This window comes from Myotis daubentonii, chromosome 1 (genome assembly GCF_963259705.1).
Source record: "Myotis daubentonii chromosome 1, mMyoDau2.1, whole genome shotgun sequence".
NCBI classification, from domain to species: domain Eukaryota; kingdom Metazoa; phylum Chordata; class Mammalia; order Chiroptera; family Vespertilionidae; genus Myotis; species Myotis daubentonii.
In genome coordinates this window covers 6,701,223-6,710,096 of record NC_081840.1, presented here as the reverse complement: position 1 = coordinate 6,710,096, position 8,874 = coordinate 6,701,223, and the positions used below count along the sequence as shown (strand labels likewise).

At 46.3% G+C, this 8,874-nt stretch overlaps 1 long non-coding RNA gene across 1 annotated transcript; it reads right to left on the bottom strand.

Moving 5' to 3' along the window:
• Window positions 1-6,684: 6,684 nt before the first annotated feature.
• LOC132214641 (uncharacterized) lies at window positions 6,685-8,874 on the bottom strand. Its single transcript, XR_009448328.1, has 3 exons — window positions 8,824-8,874; window positions 8,634-8,712; window positions 6,685-6,831 (listed from the first exon to the last, which is right to left on the bottom strand). It is a non-coding gene; the product is annotated as an uncharacterized LOC132214641 (long non-coding RNA).

The following is an 8,874-nucleotide window of genomic DNA, read 5'->3' as shown; positions in this document are numbered from 1 at the left end:
CCGAAAGTTGCTTGGATTCTTGACTATACATGAGCGTTTTCTGCATCACAGCCGTAGCTCCCAGCACTTTACGTCTATTAACTCTATTAGTTCTTCAAAACGAAGATTAAAATGTCATTATCAGCTCCATTTTACAGATGAGGAAACTGAGGCACAGGGAGGTTAAGTAGTTGCTAGGGGTCAGGCAGCTTTGAAGCGTCAGAACCCAGAGCCCAATGCAGACCGTCTGGCTCAGGGGCCTCACTCTGCACCCGGGCGCAGCCATGGTGGGTTTGCATCTCAGGCCTCGCGTCGTGCGCACAGTGGCTGAGAGCTTCACCTTGTTGTAACCCCTCCCATTGTGAACCACCTTTCCATCCAGCGACAAGGACTTAGGTGACATCAGAGAAGGGGCTCTAGACGTATTGGCACTACTTCAAAATAGCTCAGTTCCGCTTCTGCTCTCCCCAGTCTGACATTAAATCTCTCAGGGAGGTTCCTTCTCTGCTCCTCCTTCTCTTCCTGGGTGCCTCATGTGCCCCACCCTAGAGTTCTCACCCTTCACTGCTCTTCACTACTGTCCCCCCCCCAAAAAAAAAGCCTTCATCCTTCCCTCTCTGTGATCTTTGGGCAACCTCCGCTGCCCCTCACGTAGCCGAAGGAACTGGAAGTGGTTCCCATGAAGCCACTGTGGGCTTGGGTGTCGGGGGATGCCCAGGCCTGTCTGTGTTCAGCTAGCTGACCCTCCCAGCTGCTAGACAACGTTTCGTGGAAACACATATTTGGTGGAAAACAGCATTTCGCCAAAGACAATTTTCTTTGCTCTGGTTGAAAACCACATGTTCCCCAACCAAATTACCATGAAGGTGAACCAGAGAAGCCCCACTTGGTTGCAAAGTTGACATGAGGATATAATTTTGAAGTTCAGAGGAGTGTTTTATAGAACTTTTGAAAAAATTTCTAATGACGGGAAGTGGCATAGGCACCGAGGAAAATCTGTAAAAACCTGTGCTCAATGGCTGGAGACATCAGGAGATCAAATCACAGCCCCGAAGCCCAAGGTGGCCCACGGCTGACGCACAGCTGGGCGTCTTTCCCGCTGTGGAGGTGTTAGAGCTCATGAATTTAAATTTGGTTGACCTCATCTCTGCTCAGTTCTCAGAGTAGTCCTCTAAAACAGGCCATCATTTTCCAATTGGACAAAGAGCGTCCATTGGTTATTTCTGGTGAGGCATCATGGGAAATTTCTCACAAGTCGCAGAGCGAAAGCTGGATTCTGACGTCTTCTCCTCCACAGCCGCAGGGGCAGTCTGGGACAATTGGAGTCGAGGCTGGCTCATCTTTAAGACAGCTCCTCAAGGCTGCTCCGCAGTAATGAGCAGTGTTCCCGATGCGGGTGTCGGTGGGGAGAAGGCTGGATGGCAAAGCAACAAGATAATTAGGCACAAGTGAATTAACAAAAGAATATATGTCAGTTGTAGTTGCCATCTTCCTCATTTCATTATACCCAACCCTGTAATGTCTTCTTGTTTCCTTAAGTCACTTTTAAGCAGCACCAAAACCAGCAAGAAAACAGCAGAAAAGTGAAAGTTAGCGAGGAGACTGTGTGAGTTCCACCTGGAAAGTGTTTCATTGGATGAGCTCCATCAGACGCCACTCCAGCGGGCTGGTTACCTTACGCCCATGTGCACGCGTGCGTGTGGGCGCCTGTGTGTGCATGTGCACGTGGTTGGTTTGCTCTTCCTTTCGCTCTGAGTCTAACTTGGTGGGTGTGAACAACGGGAGCAGAAAGATTTTCTGCCAAGAGCGAGAGTCCGTGTCCGAGGGCACCTGCTGGTGCTTAACCTTCTCCACCGGGAACAGAAGGCTGACTTGGGAGAGACATCAGCGGTGAGGAGGGGGCCTCCCACCCCATTCTGCTAGCCTGGCTGTGGGCCCTGGCACAGAGCTTCTGCCCAAGGAGGAAGGGGGCATGCCCTGGCCTTGTTGGCACGAGTAAAAGCCTTTGTCTGCTCATTGACCCTGTATCTGGGAGCCATAAGGACTAACCGTGGCCCCGTGGGAAGCAGCGTGCTTGGATTCCATTAGCATCTATTGAGGGCTTCACTGAGCGCCCTGGGGGGCACACGGGGTTTTCAGAGAGGGTCAAGGACAATGTAATCCCATGCTGTCACCCTTCCGTCCTCTTTTTTGTTTTTATTTATTGATTTTAGAGGGGGGGGGGTAATGGGGAGAGAGCGAAACATCGACTTGTTGTTACACTTATTCATGGATTCATTGGTTGCTTCTTGTTTGTGCCCTAACTGAGAATCAAACCTGCAACGTTGGCATATTGGGACGGCACTCCAACCAACTGAGCAGCCCGGCCAGGTCTTTCCTTCCAACTTAGTTCTGTCCAATGGACATTTATCAAGGTCTTTGTATCAGATCATGTGCTGGTTGTTGGGAAATGCAGTCAAATAAAACCAGGCCCAACTCTCTGGGCTCTGAAAGGCCCCGCCCGTGACGTAGAATGGGGTGTCGGTCAAAGCCGGCGCTTCATTCAGAACTCTGCCTGTCAGCCCAGAGAACAACAGCTCTTTGAGGTTTGTGGTGAGCAGAGAGCTGTGGGGAACACAGACACTGCCCAGTGGGTCTTCCTCGGAGTTCACAGCGTTATCTGGGGAACAGTCTGGCTTCCTTGAAGTAGTGCTAGCGCTCTTTTAGCCCGACCATATTTTTCAATGATTCTCATTTTTAAATGTTCATTCTTCCATGCATGTGCGTTACGATGACGCCCCACCTTTGAGGAAGGGTTGCCAGATTTAGTAAGAAAAACTAAACAAAACAAACCCCCCCTAGGTTGCCTGGTTCAATTTGAATTTTAGGTAAGCCGTGCATACTCGTTGTTACTAGGAGTGGGCCCCATGCAGCGTTTGGGACATACTCCTCAGACAGACGCAAGTTTTGTTGTGTTTATTCTCTGTGCCAACTCAGCTGAGTATCGAGTGTGTTATCTGGCAACCTTCTCTGAGGGGAGGCTCCTTCGACGTGAAGAAGAGCCAGGTGTGGATGAAGAGATACTTGGGTTTTATGCCACAATTTTTTGACTTTTAAAAGACAGGCTGAAATATGTAATATTGAAACTTTTGGTTGAAAACAGTGCCAGGCAGAGCTTGCGTGGACAGGACACAGGCTGTGTGACCAGGTCGACACGGGTCCCCTTTCGGGCTCCAGGACCCCTGCGGTCCAGTGTGGCGCCCTGGCTCTCTCCCGGCCCTTGGTGGGATCGCCTTTCTCGGCCCGCTCTTAATTAGGTGGCTGCACCCACTGGGATGCGAGTGGGGGCGACGCCAGTCATTTCCTGGTGGTGGCACAAAGAACCAGGCATCACTGGCCCTGCTGTCCCACTTTCTCGGTGACCTGCAGTGGACTAGATGGGGCTGCCCCTCAGTCCTTGGTCAGTCCTCTGGGGGGTGGATGATGCCGACTCAGCATTGCTCCCAGGCCAGCCTCGAGGGTGTACGTCACTGAGGATGGGGATTGCTTTCCTGCAGCAAAACCAAGCTTATCCTGACTGATAATGCCGCGTCAGTGTACTCGGGCCAGCCCCTTACTTTCCATGATGCTGGATGTCCATATTTGAAAAGGTAGGGGTTGACAAAACCCATCTTTTCATATACAGATTCGTTATTTTTGAAATGGTTTAAGACTCACAAGAAGTTGCAGAAATAGCACAGTTTAGGCTCAGACAGACTTAGGTAAAGAGCATCTCCCATAGTTTGTGGCAAGGCTGGCTGGGTTCCCCTGAGGCTCACTCCTGGGGATCAGTGGATACTCGTCCCGTCACAGAGGTTGGCTGTGGATTGTCAGGAAGCTCCCCGGGTACCGAGGGGCCAAGCCGGCTCAGCGAGCAGCCCTCCCGCCGCCGGAGCCGCTGTGTCGGGCTGCGTGCGCAGGGCCTCCCTGCTCCAGAGCGTCTGCTCTTTATTAACTGCAAGTTGACATTTGAGGTTTCTTCTTTCCTTAGGGAACCGGTCCAAGGGGTTATGTAAGTTTTCTCTCTTACACACATTCAACAAAACATGTTAAAACAATACAAAATGTCCACTGAAGCCACAGAGCACTCGAAAAGCAGGGGGAGCCCTGCCGTCCACTCCCGACCCGTTTCCGCGGGTGAGGGCTTCCCGCATCCTCTCAGGAGCTTCTGTCCCGCTCTGGGGCCGACCGAGGGCACGTGTCTAGGCCACATTCTGGCCAGATGAGACTTGCCGATTCTCCCCCTTTTAGAGGCGCTGTGACGGCAGGGACAGCTCGGCAGGCCCAGCAAGTGCACGTTCCAGGGACAGACAGCCCTGAGGGTGACGTCACGGTTCAGGGTCTCACTGGACCCACATTCAAGGTCGTCTTCTTCATTACCCGTCTGTCTGTCTCTGAGATCTCATCCTTTATAATGGTTGGGATGCTTTTCTTTCCAAGTCTCCTTTCATTCAGGCACTCTGTGTGTGAGACCCCTGTGACATGGGGAAGTCTCCTATTTCCTCCCACAAACCAGGTCTCTCACGGGGTCCGGAGGGGATCCCCCCAACCCCCGATGGCTGATGGCAGAGGCCCTGTGTGTGGGGGGGGGCTGGCTCCCTTAGATTTTGACTATTTTATCAGTCTTATCTCATCAGCATGTAAATTATTTCAATATTTAATATTTTGGGTATTTCAAGCTAAGGCTGAGACCCTCGCACAAAACAGGTGGAGTGAAACGAGAGATGAAGGTCAGTTTTACTAGGAGCTGTTGGTTAAAGTGACAACTGGAGCCCCTCAGAAGCATTGCTTTGCCATTTGGCTAAATCTCAGCGCCCGCAGTGGTTGGATGTCCTGGTTCCCAGGCTTGTGCTGTACTTAGGGGCAGTGGAAAGGAGTTTCTTGGACCCATTTCCATGCATTGTATACTTTTTTCTGCGTATGCTTATTTGATGCCATGTCTAGATTCAGAGCGAGGTCTCTGAGGCTGCCAACGGTTGCCTGTTCTGCTCTTGGATTCATTTCAAGTTGCTGAGAGCAGGAATTTCTGAGGCTGGGGATTTCTACACAGGTAATGAGAGCGAGCGCGGAGCCAGTGGGGACTGGAGACGAGTTGTCTCCGTGAAACCAGCCTTCTGTTTAATGGGATCCAATTAGCATCTGATGGACGCAGGGCATAATAAAAGATGAGCCAATAGGCCATTACGTTGCTCCAGAGAACTTGTTGAGTTATACACTTAGATGTGCCCCACCCTGTCTCCTGACTGGTATTTATGGCAGTCTCGCATGCCGTATGGCATCACCCGCCTGTCTTCGTTCAACCTGCTATGACAAAATACCGCAGACTATGGGCTTATCAGCATTTCTTTCTCACAGTTCTGGAGGCTGAAAGTACAAGATCAAGGTGCCAGCACAGGCAGGTGAGGGCTCTCTTCCTGGCTTATAGATGGCCACCTTCTTGCTGTGGGGAGAGAGAGCTCTGGTCTTTTCATCCCCTTATAAGGGTACCAGTCTGGTCATGGGCCTCCACCCTCATGACCTCATGTCACTAATCACTATTAGGGGGTTAGGACTTCAGTGAATGGATTTAGGTGGGACACAATCAGTCCATAGCTCTGCTCTTTCTTTCCCTTTCTCTTCCCACATTCATCGAGCATCTATTTCATGCCTGGTCAGAAGCTGAGGCCTCACACGTTGAGGAGATACCGTTCCTGCCCTCCTAAGCCGCACATTCTCATAGAGACAGACAGCAGACCAGTCTTCATGAATCAGTGCGGCAAGGGAAGAGCTGGAGGCCTGTGGCGGTTGTTTGTGCTCCTCCTTGGCAGCATGGGATGAGCTCTTGAGTGTCCAGAAAGCGGAGAACTTCCAAGGGGCCTCAGCAGAACCGTAGCAGCGTGCCAGGCCATGGTTTTCTTTAGTTACACAAGATTGACCTGTGTTGGGTTTATGGAGAAGTGGCAACTGGGACCAATGAGATGGGGTGTGGTCACGGTGGACCCTGGATGCTGAACTAAGGGGTTTAGATTTTATCTGGTAGGCAAGGGCGCACCTTGCTGTGGTTTTATCTTTCCTTAACTTGTTTTGTAAGTGTAGGAGTAACACATTTTGAGTTCCATCTTAGAGAGAATGCTCTTGTTGGCTCAGCTGCTGAAGGAAGAGACGGGGTTGAAACTTGGCAAAGAGATTCATGTGGTATTAACTGAGGTGAGCAGGGCATGCTGGGGCGCTTCCCACCCTCCCCCTCGCCCCACCCGCCAACCTATGGGAAAAGCTCTATATTTGATCTGACCAGCTTCTCAGAAGAGATGTGCTCCTCACCTTTGTCCTCAGCACAAGCTTCTTTGGTGGCCATTTGAATCTGTTTTGGCCTCTTTTGTTTAGTGAGCATCTTACATGTCCTTCCAATGCCCAGAGGTGCTTATGCTTAGACATGTGTTATGTTACGTGAAAGCAGCCAAAGAATGAAGACACTTTATCTGTAAAGGAACAAGATAACAATTACGAAGACTTCTTACCAGAAATTATGCAAGTTGGAGGCAATGGAATGACATTTTAAAGTGCTGAAACAAATACAAACACCCTCTCCAGCCAGAATTGCATAACCAGAGAAAATATATCTCAAAAATTAAGTTGCAATAGGCACTTTTACAGACAAACAAAACCTGTATGAATCTGTGGCAAGCAGACCTGCTCTTACAACAAATGTTGAAGGAAGTTCTTCAAGCAGAAGGAAGAGGGTCCGGATGGAAACTTGGGTCCGTACACAATAATGAAGAATGATGGGGACAGTAAACATGTGAGGTGATATAAATTTTTTCTTGCTTTCAAATTTCTTTACAGATAATTAACTGTCTGAAACAAATAAACAACAAAGAATTATGGGGTTTATTACATTTGCAGGAGTAAAATTTACGGCAGCAAAAGCACAGAGGACAAACTGAAGCCAAAGTAAGTAGAAAGAAGAAAATAAGAAGAGTAACAGCGGAAATAAACGAAGTGAGAATCACAAAAATCCAAAAGCTAGTTCTTTGAACAGATTGATTAATGAAGGTTTAGCAAGGCTAATAAAGAAGATAAAAGATACAAATTATTAATAGTAGGAGTTAAAGAGGAGAAATTGCTACAAATCCTACAGACAGTAAAAGCATATAAGCCCATACAGTGAGCAACTTTAGGTTGTATATTCTACAACCTCGATGAAATGGACATATTTCTTGAGAGATGAAAACAACCAAAATTGATTTAAGAGAAAATAAAACAAAATAGCTCTCTGTCTGTTACATTAAATGAATTTTTAGTAACTCACTTTCCCACAATAATTCTGAGTTGGATGAATTGTAGCAAATCTTTAAGTAGTAATTAATATCAAACCTATACAAACTTTTTCAGAAAAATAGAGGAGGGTGGAAAAATGCTTCAACTCCTTTTATAAGACCAGTGTTAGCCCAACACCAAGCCCAGATGATGTCTTTGTAGGAAAGCTACAGGCCAGTATCCCTCCTGAACTGGGAAGTGAAAATCCTTAACAAAATATGATGAAATAAAATCTGGTAATATGGTAAAGGAATAATGTATTGTGATCAAGTGGGTTTAACCCAGAAATGTAAGGCTGCCTTAATATTTTTAAAAAGTAATGTAATTTAGTGTATTCACTGAACAAAGAGAAAAACCTTATTTGGTGATCTCAATAGTTTCAGAGAAAGTATTTGACAAACTCCAATACTAATGCATGATAATAAAAACAACCTCTCAGTAAACCATGAAAAGAAGGGAATTCCTTAGTCTGCAAAAGAATTTCTCTGAAAATCCTGCAGCTAACATCATACTTAATGGCCAAAGATAATGCTTTTCTCTGTAAATGAGGAACATGGCTAAGCTGCCCACTCTCATTACTTTTATTCAACATGTTATTGCCAATGCAATAAGGGCAGTAAAAAGAAATGAAAGGCATGCAGGTAAAAAAAAAAAGATGTAATAAAACCATATTTATTCACAGGTGATTTACGTGTAAGAAGAAAATCCTAAAGAACCCATTTTTAAGTTACTAGAATTAATAAGTGAGCTTAGGATTTTAGAATTCCTCTAATATTACTCTGTCATGGTAACTAATTTAGAGTAGCATAAGCAAAACTTGAAATAATCAAGGATAAATCCAACAAATGCAAAGATCTGAACACTAAAAATTATAATACATTTCTGAGCAAAATTAAAGTAGACTTAATACATGAAGAGATATACCATGTTTCTGGACTAGGAAACTCAGTAATGTTCAGATGTCTAGTATCACCAGATTAATTTATTGTTAAACCCCCCAGTGTGTATGTTGTGTGGAGTTTTCTAGTAGAGAATTTCAGCCGAGTTAAACTCATATGGAGGCACAAAGGATCTAGAATTGCTAGGGCCTTTTAAATAAGAATAACAGTGTTGGAGGGCTTGAACTGCCTCATTTCAAGACAGGAATCAGGATAGTGTAGTATTGGTTTAAGGACAGACATGTAGATCAATGAAACAGAACAGAGAGTTTGGAAATTGACTAGGCATATGTATTCGATTGAGTTCTAATGAAAGCATCAAATATGAATGGGGAAAGGAAAATCTTTTCAACGAATGGTGCTGAAACAACCAGATATGCATAGGGAAAAATATAAACTTACTCTTGTCTCATGTCATACACAGCAAGTTAACTCCAAGTGGGGCATAGACCGATACCTCAATTCTGAAAGAATAAAGGTCCTGGAAGAAAACAGTGGGAAAATCCTGTGACCTTGGAGTAGCTGGCAGAGATTCTTAAATGGGACATGTATGCACAAATTTAAAAATTATAAAAATTAATTTTGAACTCACCGAAAGCATAAACTTGCTTTTCAGAATATACAGTTAAGAAAATGAAAGGGC